General features: G+C 47.6%; 1 protein-coding gene and 1 long non-coding RNA gene across 4 annotated transcripts in view; both read left to right on the plus strand.

Annotated features, from left to right (window-relative positions):
* The window catches only part of PGBD5 (piggyBac transposable element derived 5), a 104,765-nt gene that overhangs the window by 14,201 nt on the left and 69,602 nt on the right, over window positions 1-20,962 (plus strand). The window lies entirely within an intron of this gene.
* Window positions 7,062-15,138, plus strand: LOC129061041 (uncharacterized). Its single transcript, XR_008528005.2, has 4 exons — window positions 7,062-9,440; window positions 9,582-9,857; window positions 9,945-11,960; window positions 13,286-15,138. It is a non-coding gene; the product is annotated as an uncharacterized LOC129061041 (long non-coding RNA).

Raw genomic sequence — 20,962 nt, forward strand, 5'->3', positions numbered from 1 at the left:
TAATAATTTCTCCTCTCTCAAGTTTGGGAATTAAAATTATGCTTGGCTTCATAAATGAATTGGTTTATTATTTCTTAATTGCCTTTTGCCATTTAATAATAGAATTACGGGTTAGATAAAACTCAGCTGTGAACCTGTCTGGTCGTGGTGCCTTTTTCTGATTTTTTCCACTTATTGAATCAGTTTGATGATTTATGTTTAGGAAATCATTTGTTTCTTCTAAGGCTTTCAAATTTGTTGACATGAAGTTCCATGCAGTATATATTTTTAATGAGTTAAAAAATTTCTACTGCGTTTGCTTTTTTGTACCGGCTCTCAATCATAATCTTGTCTGTTTTTGCACATCCTCCCTCTCTTCCCCTCTCCGCCCTTTTTTGAGATGGGGGTCTGTGCTCTGTTGCCCAGGCTGGAGTGCGATGGCACGATCACGGCTTACTGCAGCCTCTACTTCCCAGGCCCAAGCAATGCTCCCACCCCAGCCTCCTCAGTAGCTGGGACTACAGGCATGTGCCACCATACCTGACTAATTTTTTTTTTCCTTAATTTTTTGTAGACAGAGTCTTGCTATATTGCCTAGGCTGGTCTTGCGCTCCTGGGCACAAACAGTCTTCCCACTTCAGCCTCCCAAAGTGCTGGGATTACAGGTAGTGTGAGCCACTGTACCTGGCCTCTCTCCCTTTTCCTTTACTCTTCCCCTGTCTTTTCCCTCACCACCCCCACCACACTCACCTTTTCTTTATCTTATCCTTAATTGGGCATTTGAGGGGTTTTTCTATTTTATTGGTGTCTTCAGAGAGCCAGCTTTGGGCTTACATGTCCTTTTTTATTTTTTATTAGTTTGAACTTTTATCTTTTTTGTAAAATCTTCCTTTTGAAGTAGAAGCTGTCCTTTTCTAATTGCTTAAGATTAGTGCAAAGTTCCTTTTTATTTGTAAAATACCTTCATTAATATTGAAGGCATTTGACACTAAAGTCTCCTCAGAGTAAATCTTCTGGAGCGTTCTATAAATTTTGATATGAAGTGTTCTCTTTTCCATTGCTTTCAAGATATCCTCCAGTTCCCCTTTTGATTTCTTCTTTGATCTAAGCATATGTTTCTTAATTTCTAAGTAGTTAAGATTTTTTGGTTACCTGATTATTTAATCCTAATTTTATTGGATTGTGATCAACGCAATATCCTTTAAATTTTTAATTTTAAAGGTTTGCAAAGGTTTTCTTTGTTGCCAAATATGCAATTAATCTTTAAAAATGTGGCATAGGTGTAAGAAAAAATGTATATTCTTATTTGAGGGAAGTAAAGGTATCTGTTGATCTATTTCTCTTCTTCGTGTCTTTATTATTTTCTCTCTGGGAAATATTCTCATTTGAAAAATAACTTTTTGTCATGTTCTTGAATTTTAAGAATTTTTAGTTGCTGTATTATTTGGTGCACACATACGTCTACCTTTTATATTTCTTCCAAAACCATGCATTTAGTAATACCACTCTATCCATCAGTGCCTTTAAACTCAAGTCCAGCTTGTCTGCTGTTAATTTTGCCATCCCTGCCTTCTTCTTTGCATTTGCCTGGTATCTCCTTGTTTTGTGTATTATTTTGAACCCTATTTGTCCTTTTAGGTATGTCTCTTGAACAACATAAATTTATATATATTTTTAACACAACCTTATAGGCCCTTTAGTTGGATAAATCAATCTGTACACGTTTAAAGTAATAACAAACAGGCTTGATTTTATTCCTTCCACCTTATTTTATTGATTCAGCTTTTTTTCTCATTTCCCCATTTTTGATGTTTTGATCAAGTTGTTTATCCTTTTTTTTACTTGATAATATGGAATTTCTTCACTTTCCATTTTTTTAGTAACAGCTTTATTATAAAATAATTCAGCCATTTAGTGTGTACAATTCAGTGGCTTTTAGTATATTCACAGTTGGTGAAACTATTTTCATCACCCCATAAAGAAACTTTAGCCATCTAAATTACCATTAATCTCCTTTCTGTCTCTTTAGCTTTGCCTATTCTAGAAATTTCATATAAATGGAATCATAATATGTGGACTTTTGTGACTGGCTTCTTTCAGTTAGTGTAATGTTTTCAAGCTTCATCCGTGTTGTCACGTCTCAGTATTTCATTCCTTTTTCTTGTTGAATAATATTCCATTGAGTGTATATACCACATTTTATTTATTCATCAATTGAACATTTGGGTTGTTTTCACCTATTGGCTATTATGAATAATGGCAAAACCTTTATGTACAAGTTTTCGTGTGGACATATTTTTCATTTTTCTTGGGTATATACCCAGGAGTGGAATTGCTGGGTCATCTGATAACTGTGTTCAACGTTTTGAGAAACTACCAGGCTGTTTTCCAAAGTGACTGTACCATTTTACAATCCCAGTGGCAGTGTATGAAGGTTCCAGTTTCTTCATATTCTTGCCAGCACTTGTTAATGCCTGTCGTTTTGATTCTGGCCTTCCTGGTAGGTGTGAAATGGAAGCTCATTGAGGTTTTGACTTGTGTTTCCTGAATGACTCATAATGTTGAGCATCTTCTCATATGCTAACTGTCCATTTGCATATCCCGTTTGGAGAACTGTCTATCAAAGTCTTTTGCCCATTTTTAAATTGAGTCATTTGTCTTTTTATTGAGTTGTAAGAGTTCTTTATATATTCTGAATATTCCTTATATAGTCTCATCAGATATATAACTTCCAAATTTTTTCTCCCATTTAGTGGGTTGTCTTTTCACTCTTCATGATGTCCTTGGAAGCACAAAAGTTGTACATTTTGTGACATCCCATGTATCTATTTTTCTTTGGTTGCTTGTGTTTTTGGTGTCCTAGCTAAGAAACCACTGACAAGTGTGAGATCACTAAGATTTAACCCTATGTTTTCTTCTAAGAGCTTTATCATTTTATGCTTACATTTACATCTTTGGTCTATTTTGAGTTTTTTTGGTATATGGTGTAAGGTTTCCATTTTTTCTTTTGCATGTGGATATTCAGTTGCTTCAGCACCATTAATTGGAAAAAACTGCTTTTCCCCCATTGAATTATTTTGACACCTATGTCAAAAGTCAATCAATTGTAATTTATTTTCTATTTTAATAACTGTCCCTTTCTTCTTGACTACTTCGCAATAAAATATGTATTGCTCTACAGTCATTTGAAAACAGTATGCTGTTTCCCCAGGTAAGACTACTTTCCCCTCAATAAGACCTTCTATATCAGGAATTCTTATTTAACTTTTATCATAATCAGTCCCAGAGATTGACTGCTGTTCTTTTACATTACATGCATACATACATACAAGCTACATCAAATATACATTTTTGTCCAAGTGGGTAAATGTTTGCTTAAGTCAAGACGAAGCCAATTATGGAAGGAATTTCTAGGATACAAGAGTACTGCCTGAAGTTTTGTTTAAAAAATTTATACTGTATTAGATTCAAAATTATAAAGGTTGACAATGTAGTATAGATATAATAACCTCTCATGCTGTCAGTGGCTTGATTGTACCTGTAGTCACTCTACCACACATTTGTGAAAATTAAGAGAGATTCAGTTGGGACTCGGGACTGGGCAAGGCAATTTGGGCTACAACTGTGAACACAGGGTACTTCTGCCAGTGACGTCTCCACCATCCTCTCCAGCAGTAGCTCTCTAAGGTAAAGATTTACCTTCTTTTCATCTCCTAGACTTGAGGATTTGACCAATCCACAGGATGATGCAGTTTCATGGACACAAACCCATGAACAAATCCATGGTTCACTGCTTAAAGGTATTCTTTGAATATTTTTAGGAGTAAATTTCAGATGTTTCCCCAGTTATAATTTTTACTTGTGATATTTCTGCATGCAATTGTTTCCTCTCATAATCGCTTGGGGAAAAACTAGGAATGTGTCAATGGAGCAATATGTCTATCTTTCAAGATAAAATCATTTTGAACTTCTGTCTGCATCTCAGATTTTTTTTCTATGAACACTAGTTTTGATGTCTTCCCTGAGGAGACAATAGATATCATGTAAGAAACACTTATGCTCTCATGACACATCAGTTTGATTACCCAGAATTCCCTGGGACAGCCAGCCAGAAAGGGAGGGAGAAACATGGCTGATTTTCTCATTAATCCAGCAAGCAGGCTGTCAGACTCAAAGGCCTGGATGTGTTTGCACAGCCAAATGTCTGCTGTACAAGATACAGAAGGAGCACATTAATTCAGGGAAGAGTTTTTTTTTTCCATAATATGGTTTCTAGGAGGAACTTAATAATCAGGATTCATAGCTTGGGCAAATCTCAGCAATTCTTCATCTTCTAACTACTGAAAATGATAATTTGTTCATGATAATCATTTTAACAGTCATTTTGAGTGTCGCTTTAGTCTCCATAGACTTAAAACTACAAGGAATTGTCTGAAGACATTCTTAAGAGGTCTATTATTGAAAACAAACATTTTTCTGTAACTCTTTTCTTCAAGCTCTGAATATTCGTTTTTAGTCCTAGATTGAAAGTGACGTATTCTGGGCTGGACATGGTGGTTCACGCCTGTAATCCCAGCATTTTGAGAGGCCAAGGCAGGCGGATCACCTGAGGTCAGGGATTCAAGACCAGCCTGGCCAGCATGGCGAAACCCCGTCTCTACTAAAAATACAAAAATTAGCTGGGTGTGGTGGTGCACACCTGTAATTCCAGCTACTCGGGAGGCTGAGGCAGGAGAATTGCATTTGAACGTGGGAGGTGGAGGTTGCAGTGAGCCAAGATTGCACTCCAGCCTGGGCAACAAGAGTGAAACTCTGTCTCAAAAAAAGTGATGTTGTCAAACTTGATTGTGAAATTTTTATCCCTAAATTTTTAAAGTGGTATAGTTGAGTTTTTGCTTTTAACTCACCGTCACCAGATGAAGAATTCCCAAATAGGAATGTTTCTTGAAATAGTTATAGCCTGAATAAAATTAAATGACTATAAAATTACACTAAGTTCTTAAGGGCTATTAAGTATTATGAAAGCTAATATATGAAATAATTCTCCAAAGATTATAATTATGATATAATCTAAACTTTATTGTTCTGTCTTATATTATTACTTAAATTTTATAACTGTCATTTCTAAAAGGATGAATATTCTTTCTAAAGTTATCTGGACAAGATACTCATAATATTTCTGTTAACTGTCATTCTGTTTCTCAATTTATATACTTGAAGGCTCTTAATTTCTTAATAATTTTTGCCTATAAAATTAGCAGCTATTACAGTCTTTAATTATTGCAACATTTTACTCTTGCAATAATAACTAAACATTTCTATTTTAACACAATTTCTTTTTTTTTTTTTTTTTCTTTGAGACGGAGTCTCACTCTGTCGCCCAGGCTGGATGGAGTGCAGTGGTGCGATCTCGGCTCACTGCAAGCTCCACCTCCCGGGTTCACACCATTCTCCTGCCTCAGCCTCCCGAGTAGCTGGGACTACAGGCGCCCGTCACCATGCCCGGCTAATTTTTTTGTATTTTCAGTAGAGATGGGGTTTCACCATGTTAGCCAGGATGGTCTTGATCTCCTGACCTTGTGATGCACCTGCCTCGGCCTCCCAAAGTGCTGGGATTACAGGCGTGAGCCACCACTCCTGGCCAACTAACAGAATTTCAAACTGTAAAGCACCTTAGCATATTTTTAGTCCGAGTTGCACCTTAGAATTATCTGTAAAAGTAAATACTGTGGCATTAATTTAAAAACTGAATTGCATGTCTTGTGCATATCACTGAGATGCATTCTGCTTAGGCATGATGGGAATCTACACGATTAAATGACACCAATCACCCATCAAATCAAGGGTGTCAGAAACAACATTGAAATAGGCATCAACTATTCACCCCTGAGAAGGCCCCAGACCATTCAGCTCATTGGTCATCAGTTCTTTCTCCTCTTTTCTCACCGTAGGGTCTTGGTTCTGGTCCATGTATTTTTAGAGACCTTTTTTTACTGTTGTCCTCAGCCAGGGGGGCTGTTGGTATATACAGCTGATGCTTGAACAACGCAAGGCTTAGAGGAACTGACCTCCCACACAGTCAAAAATCTGTGTATAACTTTTTTCTCCCCAAAAACTTAACTAATAACAGACTACTGTTGACTGGAAGCTTTACCAATAATATAAATGATCAATTAACAAATATTTTGTATGTTATGTGTATTATATACTGTATTCTTAAAATAAGCTAGAGAAAAAATGTTATGAAGAAAAATCATAAGAAAGAGAAAATATATTTACTGTTCATTTAGTGGAAGTGGATCATCCACACCTTCTTCAGGTTGAGAAGGCTGAGGAGAGAAGGATGAGGAGGGATTGATCTTGCTGTCTCAGGGGTGGCACAGGAGGAAGGAAATCTGGGTATAAGTGGATCCACACAGGTCAAACCCCTGTTGTTCAAGGGTCACCTGCACTCTGAATTTTTTTCTTCATATATCTTTTTTTTTTTTTTTTTTTTTTTTTTGAGGCAGAGTCTCGCGCTGTCACCCAGGCTGGAGTGCAGTGGCGCAATCTCAGCTCACTGCAAGCTCCACCTCCCAGGTTCATGCCATTCTCCTGCCTCAGCCTCCCAAGTAGCTGGGACTACAGGCGCCTGCCACCACGCCCAGCTAATTTTTTTGTATTTTTAATAGAGACGGGGTTTCACCTCTTCATATATCTTTTTTTTTTTTTTAATCTTGATAGCTGAGTGATACCTTGCCTTGGGAAGCCATTTTTTTTTTTTTTTTTTTTTTTTTGAGATGGAGTTTCGCTCTTGTTGCCCAGGCTGGAGTGCAATGGCACAATCTTGGCTCACCGCAACCTCCGCCTCCCTGGTTCAAGCGATTTTCCTGCCTTAGCCTCCAGAGTAGCTGGGATTACTCCACCATGCCCAGCTAATTTTGTATTTTTTGGTGGCGACGGGATTTCTGCATTTTGGTCGGGCCAGTGTCGAACTCCCGACCTCAGGTGATCTGCCAAACCTCAGCCTCCTAAAGTGCTGGGATTACAGGCGTGAGCCACCGTGCCAGGCCAAATATATATATATATATATTTATATTTATATATTTTTTTGAGACAAGACCTTGCTCTGTCCCACCCAGGCTAGAGTACAGCAGCATAGTTGCAGCCCACTGCAGCCTCAGTGTCCTGTGCTCAAGTGATCCTCCCCTCCCACCTCAGCCTCCCAAGTAGCTGGGACCACAGGTGTGCGCCACCACACTTGGCTAATTTTTTAAAATTATTTGTAGAGATGGTGGCCCAGGTTGGTCCCAAATTCCTAGGCTCAAGCAGTCTTTCCACCTTAGCCCCCCAAGTAGCTCAGACCACAGGAATCTGCCACCACTTCTGGCTAATTTTTAAAATTATTTGTAGACACGGGGTCTCCCTGTGTTGCCCAGGCTAGTCTCGAGCTCCTAGGCTCCAGCAGTTCCACTGTCTCAGCCCCTGAGTAGCTGGTGTGCATGTTTTCTCATGGCGTGTATCTAGAGCTTGGTGCCTTCACTGCCCATGTTCATCCGTCGCTTTTCCTCCCAGGTCTCAAGATGCATCCTCACAGTCTCATAGCTTGACGCCTTCCACCCTGCATCTTCCACTCTGTTCTTTCCTGGTCTTGATCTTCTGAGTGAGTAACTCAAGAATCCTATGTGCCCACCTTTCTTCTCTTTGAAGAGTTGTTTAGTTGGGAAATCATGTTTTCTAGTTACAGGAAATCTTTTTTTTCCCTCCTCTGTATGTTGCAGTAGAATCCTCTTGAGCACTATAATTATTTTAATTAAAATTCAAGTTGTATGTATCCTCCAGTAGCTCCCTCTTTCTGGGGGTGTGTCTCTTTCTTCTGGGCGGTCCTCCTTGTGTGTTGCTGAGACTCTTGGAAGGGGTTATCACTCTTTGTAGGCTCAGGGGGCCTGGGTCTGGTGGAGCACTGATGGGGTTAGTGGGCCTGCCATGGTGGCAGAGAAGGCGGCTCTTCCTGTGTGCAGAGCGGACCCCGCATGCCCTTCCCTTTACTCGTGGGCTCTGGGACTTGCAGCACCACCTGCTGCTTTGCCCCTGGAGCCTGGGAGTCCAGGCGGAGCACTCAGGATGGGGCTGGTTTTCCTCCAGGGCCTTCAGGTCTCTCCAGGCCAGCCTCCCCTGAGGCCTTTGGCTCTGAGATCCTCATCCTGAGGCTCTGGGGCTGGTCCCTCCAGCTTGAGAGGGAAGAAGCCCTACACTGGACCTCTCCACTGGGAGCTACACTGAGTGCACCCAGCCACTTCTCAGTGCTGTAGAGACAGAAGGGGGACAAGTGGAGGGTGAGGGGTGATGTTGGGCTCAACCATCTTCACTTAGATACCTGAAAGGCTTGATCTCAAAAAAGAGTAAATATTGACAGAGCAGCACTCTACTTAAATTATTTTATTTCACACTTAGGTATAAGTATTGTTATCCCCATTACACATATGAAACAGATGTTGGGAGATTAAGACACTTCGACTGTAAGTATTAGTGGTAGAGTCAGGAATTGAACGGGGTGTGCTTTGGTCAAACTCTTAGGTGCTTTTGCATCCACCCATGTTTCTGTTAGAGAAGAGTCCTGGAGGCATGCTTGCCATAGACTAAGCACTTGGTGTTAGCTGTTCTTGTTTGGTAGGACTCTAACGACCTCACAATTACACACCGATGGGCAGCTGGGAAGAAAATGATGGAGTGATGTGCGGTTTACAAAGACTTGATCTTGTAGTTGCTTGGATGAAGACAAGGATCCATTAAAAGCAGGTCTCCCTAACAAACCTCATTCTGGAACATCAAGTTCAATGGCCATATAAGCAGTTGCTCAAAGCTACCATATCATTGGCAGAGAGTCACATTTGTTCTACCAGACTAAATATATAATCATTGAGACATATTAAAATGTTGCTGGCTGGGCACTGGGGCTCGTGCCTATCAACCCAGTGCTTTGGAAGACCAAGGTGGAAGGACTGCTTGAGCCAAGGAGTTTGAGACCAGCCTGGGCAACATAGCAAGGGCAAGCCAAGGAGTTTGAGACCAACCTGGGCAACAAAATCTCTACAAAAAATTTTAAAAATTAGCCAGGAGTGGTGGCATGTACCTGTAGTCCTACCTACTTGGGAGGCTAAGGCAGCAGGATTGCTTGAGCCCAGGAGTTTGAGGCTAAAGTCAGAGGCAAAGCCCCCTCCCCCGACAGTGAGCTCTCTTCACACCACTGCACTCCAACTTTGGTGACAGAGCAAGACCCTGTCTATAAAAAAAAAAAAGTTAAAATGTTGCCATTGCTATCATTAAAAGCTTTTTGTTTGGGTCTTTAGAGATAGCTTCTCACTTTCTATCTGGAGAAGTGTTCCTGGACCTTCCTGGAGGGCAGCGAGGAGAGGCGTTAGGCCACGTGGACTTCTGTGGGCCTGCCTAGGCCGTGAACTCCCAGGCCCACCCCCTCTAGGGTAATGACTTATGTGTGGACACGGATGTCAGTTTCATTTAGAATCAACTCACATGGAATCTGTAGCTCACAAGAAATGTGGTTACAGAATATGCTTAGTAATGCTTGGCATGATCATTTCTTTTTTTTTTTTTTTTTTAAGGAAAGACTGGAAAAATCTGAGCCTGAAAGGCTTCATCTGGACTCAAAGGCAAAACTCCCTTCTCTCCCCCTCCCTGTCACCCACCACTTCCTGGCAGCAGCTTTGGTATCTGGGGCTGCTGCTGTCTTACAGTGTGAGACACTTCAGGAGCCCTTGACCTCTCCCTCCCCACAGCTCATCAGAGTCCATCAGCTCTCAAAGGCCAGCAGCCCTGCCTCTCCTTGCCTGGGAGCAGTTGTGGATGTCAGCCCCCGTTTGCTCTCGGTGTGCCAGGAGGTGTGTCATATGGGGAAGTGAGTAGCACACCTGCCTGTGTGGTGTGTCGTATGGGGAAGTGAGCAGCGCACCTACCTGTGTTGCCAGGGCGCCTCCAAGCCCGGGTGCAGGAGAAAACCGACCCCAGGAAAGGAAGCCCAGTGACTAGAGGTCAGCGAGTGTGGCTGGAGGCCTGAGGGCTCTGATGCAGGGAAAGGCCAGGCAGCAGAAACCCTAGAAGATTATGAAGGGTAAAACCTGATTACTTGCTGAGGCCAGTGTGTTTTCAGTGTTTCTTTAATCCACTGGAAGTCAGAGGTGAGTGAACATTTCATAAAAGAATTATTTTTTCCTTCTGGGTCTTGCTGCCTTTTGATCTTGGCATAGGACAAGGGTGTGCTCGAGGGTCCTTTCTCGGATCTTTCCTTAGTGCTGTTTGCTATTCACGCTTCTCTCTGGCCCCAAGCAACAGGCCAGATCAGGCCCTCATGTGACAAGCTAGGAGTTCCCCATGAGAAGAGCCACCTCAACGGGAATGAGCAGTCCCGGAGCACGTACTGCCTGCTGGAGGCCGTGTTATACACATGCGCATATGCTGACCAGCCATGAGCGCCACCTGTGTCCAGTGTGCATTGTCTATGCCCCACAGCATGTGAGGGGTGGAGCCAGGATGTGCTTCTGTGACCCAAGGGAGCCGGTGACCCAGGTGCCAAGGCCAGCATCCTTAACTCCCACCACGCAGCTCCCCTAACAGTGAATGCGGCCCCATGCCTGTCCTGACCGTCTGCATAGGGCTGTTCCTTCTGGTAAATGTTAGGTATCAGGTGGGAGGGACAGTGAATGAAGAAGCAGACAAGGACAGTCTCCAGGTAACCGTAGATAATATGCGTGCTTCTCAGGGTGGTGATAGACTCTCATGGGCTTTAGTATCTAGGTCAGAATTCTGACCTGTTAGTTTGTAGTTATGTGTTCTCTGAGTCCGTTTTCTCATTTATAAAGTAGAGAAACTTCAACCTGACTTACTACAAGGCATTTGTGAACATTGAATTGTGCAGCCTTTTTGTTAGAGATGGGATCGTGCTATGTTGCTCAGGCTAGGGTGCAGTGGCTATTCACAAGTGCAGTTAGCACACTACAGCCTAGAACTCCGGTGAGTGATCCACCCACCTCAGCCTCCTAAGTAGCTGGGACTGCTGACGTGTGCCACCGTGTCCAGCTTAAATTGTGCAACATTTATAAAACCTGTTTCTTAGTGTCCGGCACATGAGTACTCAATAAGTATTGGCACTTCTCCTGCTACTGTTCTTTGGTGACCACGCAGTGGACAGTGAAGCACCCAGGTTTTAAGTCTTTACTGAGCACCCGTTATGTCTCAAGCACTGTTTTGGGCTTTTAGAACACATCAGTGAACCAAATAGATTCTGGCCTCCATGAAGCACACATTCTAGAGTGGGTAACAGACAATAAGCAGTGAACCAATAAGCAGATGGCATGTTAGAAAGGAAATGTTGTAGGAGAAGGAAACAGTAGGCAGATTTAGGGGGCTTGAGAGTCTGGGGGAGGGGTGTAAGGCATCTGTTGCAGAATTAAATAGGGTGGGCAGCACTGAGCAAAGCTCCCAGGCGATGAAGGAGTTGGCCCAGTGCATTTCTGGAAAGTGGAGATCCCTCCCATCCAGGTGAGGCGACTGGCAGTGTGGGTCCCGAGGCGGGAGTGTGCCTGGTGGGCAAGGCACGGAGGAAGGAGGAAGGTGGTCAGAGAGCTGCAGGGTGGAGGCGGGGCACAGAGGGCCTTGCGGGCTGTGGGAAGAACTTGGCTTGCACTTTGAATGAGATGGGGAGTCTTTGGTGGATTTTTAGCAAAGAGATAACATAGCCCTGTGTAAGTTTTAAAGAGATGCTGTGAGTGCCAGGTGGAGAACAGACCCTAAGAGGACAAGCGTGGGATCTGGCTCCCGCCATAACCTGGCAAGAGATGGTGGAGACGATGAGACGCCTTCAGATTCCCGACGTGTTGTGAAGCTAGGACCAGCTGGCTACCCTGATGGATCGCGTGTTTCCACCGTGGGAACTGAGTGTTGGAAGGATCTGCGGCAACGTGGGCAGGAGAAACAGGCGTCATTTTGTGAGTTTGGATTGAGTATCATGTGCCCTCAGCAGCATCCTCCAGTCTGCAGGGATCCTTCAGTCACTTGACCCTACCCCCACTGCACATTCCTATGGTCACGACTGGTGACGGTGGGAGCAGCACTGGTAGCAGATGTCTGAGAGAGGACCAGACCAGAAGGCTGGCTCTACATGGTCCATGATGACTAAATTCAGGGGTGTCGAGGAGATGGCATGTACCTGCCTTCTCCTGTAAAGTAAACATATGGGTAACCAGACCCATGGGAGGGCTTTGGAAGAGGGTGGGGCCACAGTGAGGGGTTAGGTCTGCAGGTAGCCCCCTTCTGTGGGGATCAGCTCCCCAGGGCATCCCTGGGCTGGGCCTCGTGCTCTGAGCAGTTGGCTCCGTGGGATAATGGGCTCCCTAGGAAGACACCAAGTGTATATCAGCAAAGTGGGGGGCTGTTCTCATGAAGTAGGGTTGCCAGACAGAATACAGGACACCAGTAAAATTTAGATTTCAGATATACAAAAATTGTTCAGCTTAAGCTTGCCCGTCATATTACATGGGCCGTATTTACATATGAAAAAAATTACTTGTTTATTTGAAATCCAAATAGCGCTAGGTATCCTGTATTTTAATTTGCCAACTCAGGCTCTTGTCTCGGTGTGTTCTTGCTCGCTGATGAGCTGCACCTGAGACTTAGCCGGCCCCCTTAGTAACCTGTGAGGGTTGCCAAGAAACAAGACTTTGAAAGAGCCATTGAATTTTGTGGGGAAAAGGTTCTGCCGGGCTCCTGGGTCTGTCTTTCCCTGTTGTCGGAGCCTGGCATCGAGCTCATCGGAGCACTCTGCATCCAGCCCTTCCGCTTCTGTTTCAGACCAGATGCTCTGGGGGACTCCATGCCGGCCCATGGCTGGGTTTTGAATCTTACCGATGTGACAGTGCAGGCCCTGAGGGAGGTGGTGCTGAGGACCGAGAGCAATGTGCTGACACTGGAGATCTTCACCCCCTAAAAACCCAGTTCTGGGAGCTGTGGGGTGGGGTCACTGCCAGGAGCCCAGAGGTCTTGGGTGGGCTCTGCCTACTGAGGGCTTATGGTCTGGTCTGCTGGGGAGAGGGCCTTGCCCAAGACCCCTGTCTCTAGTTCTGTCTAGTTCTGCTGAACAGCACCTCCCATCTGTCATGAGCTGAATTGTGTCCACCCCAAATTCATATGTTGAAGTCCTAACCCCTAGTACTTCAAAATGTGACCTTCTTTGGAGATAAGGTCTTTAAAAAGGTAATTAAGGTGAAATGAAATCGTACGGGTGGGCCCTAATCCAATCTGATTGGTGTCCCAGTAAGAAGAGAGGAGGACACAGACACACATGGGGGAGCCCATGCAAAGACACGGAGACCGCCCTGTGCGAGCCAGGAGACAGGCCTTAGCAGGAAACAAGCCTGCCAATACCTTGATCTCACACTTCCCGCCTCCAGCACTGCGAGATAATAAAGTTCTGTTGTTTAAGCCACCGTTCTGTGGTACTTTGTTATGGCTGCTTAGCAAATGAATGTACCATCCTGCAAGACGAGACGTGCAAGGCTAGACAGGAAAGCAAGGCAGGGAGGCTGGATTCTGGGGGTTCAGATGGAGCGGTCTCAGCTCTGTGCCGCTCAGCCTTTTGCCAACTGGGACTGTTTCAGGGTCCTGTAGGAGTTCCTGGGTGCCAGATGTGCCATTTCAGACTGGAAGGTAACCCATTAAAGCTGGCCTTGCAGATCTGTGAGAGGGAAACGACTCCTTCTCCAGGGCACAGCCACCAGTTGGGTGGTGATGACTTCTGAGCAAGAGGAGTCTATGTGCCCATGTAGGGGACGCTACCCCCAAAGCCAGCTCTGTGCTCTCACATAGAGCTGGGTTCTTCCCGGCAGCATCCTGTGGTTAAGCTTTAGAGAAGGCAAGACACATAAGGAAAATGTCATCTGATTCAGAAGCTCTGAGCCTGCTGATCTTCCTTGAGGAGGTCTGACTTCGCTGTGTGTTTGAGCTGTGGAAGAGATCACCATCTTAAGTCACAGGCCCACGATTTTTGCATCTGTGTATGTCCGGGCATTCCTTGAGGAGATTTGGGGAAAAATATCCCAGAGCTATTTTTATGGCAGTGACATCTTTGGGTAATTAAAATTATTTTTATATCGTTGTTCTTAGGCATGAACTTGATAAATATTCTTAAATCTCCTCTTGCTTGGATTAATTTGCCATTTAAAGATTCATCTTTATAAAAATGTCACTTTATATGTCAAAAACTAGGAATCAGAAGACTGGGTAGATTTAAGGAAACGAGCAAAGCTTGATTCTGTATTGGTTTTGTTATGCTTTAGAACTTCAAAATTATGAAAGTCTTACTTTTGCTGCTGGAATGCTATGGTGGTATTTTTACTTTGAATTCCATAGTTAGGGAGACAATTAGAAAATGTAGCCAGCGAGGTTAGCAAAGCCAAGGTAGTAGTTCCATGTGATAAATCAGTACAGCTTGCAAGGTGGGCATCCAGATTTCTGAGCGGGAGCAGTGGGAAGGAATTCCTCCACAGTGGCGGGGGTGAAGGTGTGGTGTGAGCGTGCAGGCGCGTGTGCGGGTGGGCGATGGGAGGCCTCAGTGGAGTCTTGATTCCCAGCTCTTGGAATCGGGTCACCGAGAGCCGAGGATTTGGCATAAACCAAGGTGAACTCCCTCTCCAGTGGCAACAGTGCACCTCCCAGCTGTCCTTAGGACCCCCAAGGTGTGACTCCAAACCCCTAGAAAGGGCCATAGGTGTGGGACATTTCCAGGAGTGCTGTGACTTCCAGCGTGATTTTAAATGTGAGTGGCCATTGTACATAGCACCTTGCTAACAGGCTTGTCACACTCATTGGTCTGATCCGCACACAATCCCGTGGGGAGGGTGCCTCTCCGCCAGTGTATGCTTCTGGTTTTAAATGCAAGGAAATGGAGGCTCTGAGAGCAGAGTGGCCTGCCGGGATCTCATGTCAGTACACAGTGTTTCAGGCGGACACCATGGTTTTGTAACTCCAAAGCCAGGCCCTTCCTATGATGCCCCCATGTGTGCTGTCCTCAGGTGCCTCAGGATAGGTGTGTCTCTGGGTTAAGTGTGGTCTCATGTTCAGTAGCTTGTGGTCCATTCCAGATGAAGTGGGGGGGGCCACCAAAATGTACCTTAGCTGTCAAGGGGGCTGGAAGGAGAACCTGATAGGAGTATGGGTGAGTGGAGGAGGACCCTGGCTGCGGAAGTAGGGGGAAGTTGAGGGGGAGGAGGATAGAGAGTGAAGGGAGGATGGTGGGGATGGGGGAGGAGGGTGAAGAGAGTAACTTAATAATAGGGAGTAGAGGAGAAGGAGTGTGGGGGTAAAAGGGAAGAGTGTGGGGGTAAAAAGGAATGTGGTGGGTAAAAGGGAAGAGTGTGGGGGTAAAAAGGAACATGGTGGGTAAAAGGGAGGAGGGTGGGAGTAAAAGGGAGGAGTATGGGGGTAAAGGGGAGGAGAGTGGAGGGTGGAGCAGTAGGAGGAGCAGAAAGAGGGAAGCAAAGGGAGGATGGAGAGTGAAAGAGGAGCTTGAGGTTGGGGAGGAGGGTGGGAAGTAAAAGGGAAGAGCTCAGGGATGGGGAGGAGCGTGAGGAGAGGAGGGGAGGAGGGTGGGAGTGAGAGGAACTCAGATGGGGAGGAGCGTGAAGAGGGGGAGGAGGGTGGGAGTGAGGAGCTCAGGGATGGGGAGGAGCTGAGGAGCGGGGAGGAAGGTGGGAGTGAGAGAGAAGCTCAGGGATGGGGAGGAGTGTAGGAATGACAGAGGAACTCGGGGATAGGGAGGAGTGTGAGGAGGGTGGGAGTGAGGAGCTCAGGGATGGGGAGGAGTGTGAGGAGAGGAGGGGAGGAGGGTGGGAATGACAGAGGAACTCGAGGATGGGGAGGAGTGTGAGGAGGGGGGAGGAGGGTGGGAGTGAGGAGCTCAGGGATGGGGAGGAGTGTGAGGAGAGGAGGGGAGGAGGGTAGGAATGAGAGAGGAGCTCAGGGATGGGGAGGAGGGTGGGAATGAGAGGAGTTCAGGGATGGGGAGGAGCGTGAGGAATGGAGGGGAGGGGGGTTGGGAGTGAGAGAGGAGCTGGGATGGGGAGGAGTGTGAGGAGAGGAGGGGAGGAGGGTGGGAATGAGAGAAGCTGGGGGATGGGGAGGAGTGGGAGAAGAGGAGGGGAGGAGGGAGGGAGTGAGAGAGGAGCTCAGGGATGGGGAGGAGTGTGAGGAGAGGAGGGGAGGAGGGTGGGAGTGAGAGGAGCTTGGGGATCAGGAGGAGCGTGAGTGGAGGGGAGGAGGGTGAGAGAGAGAGGAGCTCGAGGATGGGGAGGAGCATGAGGAGAGGAGGGAGGGAGTGAGAGAGGAGCTGGGGGATGGGGAGGAGTGTGAGGAGAGGAGGGGAGGAGGGAGGGAGAGGAGCTCAGGGATGGGGAGGAGCGTGAGTGGAGGGGAGGAGGGTGGGAGTGAGGAGCTCGGGGATGGGGAGGAGTGAGGAGAGGAGGGGAGGAGTGTGAGGAGAGGAGGGGAGGAGGGAGTGAGGAGCTTGGGGATGGGGAGGAGGGAGGGAGTTGAGAGAGGAGCTCAGGGATGGGGAGAAGTGGGAGGAGAGGAAGGGAGGAGGGTGGGAATGAGAGGAGCTTGGGGATGGGGAGTGTGAGTGGAGGGGAGGAGGGTGAGAGTGAGAGAGGAGCTCGAGGATGGGGAGGAGCATGAGGAGAGGAGGGAGGGAGTGAGAGAGGAGCTCGGGGATGGGGAGGAGCGTGAGGAGAGGAAGGGAGGAAGATGGGAATGAGAGGAGCTTGGGGATCGGGAGGAGCATGAGTGGAGGGGAGGAGGGGAGGAATGAGAGAGGAGTTTGGGGATGGAGAGGAGCATGAGGAGAGGAGGGAGGGAGTGAGAGAGGAGTTTGGGGATCGGGAGGAGCATGAGTGGAGGGGAGGAGGGGAGGAATGAGAGGCGTTTGGGGATGGGGAGGAGCGTGAGGAGAGGAGGGGAGGAATGAGAGAGGAGTTTGGGGATCGGGAGGAGCATAAGTGGAGGGGAGGAGGGGAGGAATGAGAGAGGAGCTCGGGGATGGGGAGGAGCATGAGTGGAGGGGAGGAGGGGAGGAATGAGAGAGGAGCTCGGGGATGGGGAGGAGCATGAGTGGAGGGGAGGAGGGGAGGAATGAGAGGAGCTTGGGGATCGGGAGGAGCATGAGTGGAGGGGAGGAGGGGAGGAATGAGAGAGGAGCTCGGGGATGGGGAGGAGCATGAGTGGAGGGGAGGAGGGGAGGAATGAGAGAGGAGTTTGGGGATGGAGAGGAGCGTGAGGAGAGGAGGGAGGGAGTGAGAGAGGAGCTGGGGATGGAGAGGAGCGTGAGGAGAGGAGGGAGTGAGAGAGGAGTTTGGGGATGGAGAGGAGCGTGAGGAGAGGAGGGGAGGGAGTGAGAGAGGAGCTGGGGATGGAGAGGAGCGTGAGGAGAGGAGGGGAGGGGGGTGGGCAATGAAAGGATCTTGGGGATAGGAGAGGAGGGCAGGGAGTGAAAGGAGCTTGGGGATGGGAAGAAGCACAGGGGGAGGAACTTGGAGGACCCTGGCCAACTGGGGGGAGGAGCAGCACAGGGAGGGGCTTGGGGAGCAGAGGTGGGGTGTGGGCAGCAGGGGAGGAGCACCAGTAGCAGTGCTTGACAATGAGCAAATCCTAGGAGTAGGCTCCCCCTCCTCACACTCGAAAACCGCCACTCCTGTAGCACAATAGAAGGGCAGAGTCAGAGTTGGTCCCTGTGGAGGTTTTTAGGGGAAATGAAACGGAGGTTCTTGAGGGTCCTGGTCCTCAGGCCTGAGACAGGAGGGAGCACCCTCCCTGGCCCTGTGGGATGATCCCCATCCAGGAGTGGCTGATCTCCAGGGAAATAAAATAGGCATGGTTTGTTGAATATGAGTATGGGATATGGGGCGGCATTCTCTGAGGAGCTATAGGTAGAATTTGGATAAAAGAAGTCCATGTTCCTATAAGATTTGTAGCCCAGTCAGGGGCGGAATGAGCCAGAAGAGCGGGAGAGCTGGAAGCCTGCAGAGGATGCCAGCCCGGGGCAGGTGTGGCGGATTCTAGGGCAGGGAGCCAGTGAGGGAGAGCCTTGCGAAGCCACATGTTTCTAATCAGGCTGTGGACTGCTGGGCCCCGGGCCTATTATTTTCTTTTCTGAGCTCCTTCTGAGGCTCTTAAAGCAGGCGCTAAGACTGGGTGGAAGCCTCTGGCAGCAGAGACCCTCCCGTGTCCTGTGAGAATCTGTGAGTCATCTCCTTAAAGGTGGGATGGTGAAGTGTCCTAGGATGAGCCTCTTAGAGTCTGCCTCCTCTCCTCATCCTCGCATCCCCGCCAGTGGTCTCCTGTGTTCAGTGGCTGCACTGGCCCCTGAGCACAGCACGCCCCTCCCCCTCCCCTTTCTCTTCTCTTCGCTTTTTCCTCCCTCCTCTTCCTCCTCCCCCTTTTCCCTGCTCTTCTCTCTTCCTTCCTTCTCCTCTCCTCCTTTCCCTTGGCTTCCCTGCTCCTCCCTCCTCCCCCCTTCCCCTTCTCTTCCCTTTTTCCTTCCTCCTCTTCCTCCTCTACCCTGTCTTCTTTTCTTCCCCTTCCCCTTCTTTTTCCCCTTTCCTCCTTCCTCTTCCTCCTCCGCCTTCCCCTTCCTATCCCTCTCCTTTTCCTTCCTTTCTCCCTCTCCCTCTTTCCTTTTCCCTGATTCCCTCCCCCACCCACCACTGCTCTCCCTTTTTCTCCTCCTCCCCTTCTTCTGCCTCTCCCTCCAGTTCCTCTTCTCTTGCAGCTGGGGTTGGAGAGCGGTCTCCTCCTGCTGCTCCAGGCTCTGGGGCTGAGCCCCACGGGGTCTGGTGTGCTGTCAGCCAGGCCTGCCTTCATGCCGCTGGGCTGAACTTCTCTAGCTCAGCCCCTCCAGCTTCCCAGGCCGGAGAGCCAAGCCCTTGTGGGGCTTGCATCTCCATTGTGAGGTGGACCCTCAGGGCCTCACGGGGGATCTCCTTGGGTGAGAGCAGGCCGCTGCTGAGGAGCGGGTGTGGAGCACAGGTTTTGATGGTGGGAAGTCCAGACAGTCCTCTGGTGAAGGACACGCTTGCAAGGAGCCCCGGAAGGAAGAGAGGCGGGAGGAGGCAGGGGCCTGAGCAGCCTCAAAGTTCCAAAGCAGCTGCCCTCCTAGGGCTCCTGCGAGCCGGAGATAAAACAACAAAGCTCGAGTGCTTTGTAACTCAGCTTTGGAGGGGGAGAAGATCTGCCTGGAATGAACTGACATCTGAAGGCTTCCTGTCAAGCAGGCCTGTCATCAAAGCCTGGGGCTCATCAGCCGGGCCTCGGGCTCTGGCCTTCCCCAGCTTGATTGTCACCCAATGGGATAGAAGGAGGGGAGACGCAGGGGTACATGGGGCAAAGGTATCTTCTTATCCTGGAGGGATGCCCCTCCAGGGCTGCGGGTCAGTGCTTATCCCCAAAGGACCCGTGACTTTCCCCACGCCTCTCAGGGCAGCCCCAGTGTGGGGGGATGTGGCCAGGAAGCACTGAGGTTATCTGAAGCTGGTGGCAGCTGGGGATCAGCCCCATGACACATGACCAAGGCACTCTTAAGAGAAAAAAATCAAAGCAAGTAGGATTTTCGTTTGGAGATCTGGTAGTGAAGCTTCACAGTCCTAGTAAGCCTCGGTCCAGCCTTTTCCTATAAAAAGTTCATTTCATCTTCTGTTCCTTTCTAACCGCGTCATTAAAATGGCAAACGCGCAGCAGGACTCCTGTGTCGGGCTCCCTTTAGGGGAGAAGGGCAGCTTGGCCCCCTTCTCTGGGGCAGGCTCGGGCCACTGCTGAGCATGGAAGAAAGACATGTAGCGTGGGGCTCGTTTTTTATTGAATTTAATGAAGATCAGTGCCAGGCGTTTGGGGCTGCTTAATAATTATAAAGCCTCTGCTATTTATTGGCTACTAGAAATGGTGAGGAAGAGGTTTATTTTTCTGGAAATAGCACATCCTCCTATGTGCACTAAAATACATTAGGAGCTGTGTTTTATGGATGGCCAAATACAGGTCTCTGTCTTCTTGGTACCTCCCAGTTTGGTCTTGGAAATTGTTTTACTACAGGAAGCAAAAGCTTGTCACTGAGGTCTTAAGGTATGAGGAGGAGGGAGAGGGGTGAGGAGAAAGGGTCTGATTTGACGTTTGCTTTGTGTGTTATACTTTTCCCTGATTCCAGGAAATTTCACACATAAGGTACACCTTAGCATATACCATTTTGTAATGATGCAATTTGAGAAATTCTCTATCCGTAAAACCTCTATTACATCCCTGCAGGGAAGGAGACAGCAAACTCATATTTTTTCCTAGGGGAGAAAATGAGGGGGTAAAATCGGAAAATTGCTAAACTATAATCCCATGTGCAATGTCTGAATCTTTCCTAAATGTTTTGATGACTAAAAGGAGGGTGAGCTGGGACCATGTCTCAGGCTCTCGGAGATGTTACCATGAAGTCCCCATCTGCTTTGTTCCAGATGTCAGCGACGGTGACAGGCTGGTAGCAGCTCCCTCCCGCCCCATCCCCCACATTCAGGCAAACTGTCCTGCCTTGGCAACATGCCCTGGTGCTTTCCTGATGGACTGAGATCAGTCACTATGACCAGTCAGTATGAAATGGAGGTGGATAAAAACTGGCAATGAGGCTGGGTGTGGTAGCTCACAACTGTAATCCCAGTACTTTGGGAGGCCAAGGCAGGCAGATCACTTGAGGTCAGGAGTTTGAGACCAGCCTGACCAACATGACAAAACCCTGCCTCTACTAAAAATACAAAAATTAGCTGGCCGTGATGGTGCACGCCTGTAATCCAGCTACTCGGGAGGCTGAAACAGGAGAATCGCTTGAACCCGGGAGGCGGAGGTTGCAGTGAGCCAAGATCACACTACTGCACTCCAGCCTTTTTTTGAGACTCCATCTCAAAAACAAAAC

The sequence above is a fragment of the Pongo abelii genome, chromosome 1 (assembly GCF_028885655.2).
Source record: "Pongo abelii isolate AG06213 chromosome 1, NHGRI_mPonAbe1-v2.0_pri, whole genome shotgun sequence".
In the NCBI taxonomy this organism is placed as follows: domain Eukaryota; kingdom Metazoa; phylum Chordata; class Mammalia; order Primates; family Hominidae; genus Pongo; species Pongo abelii.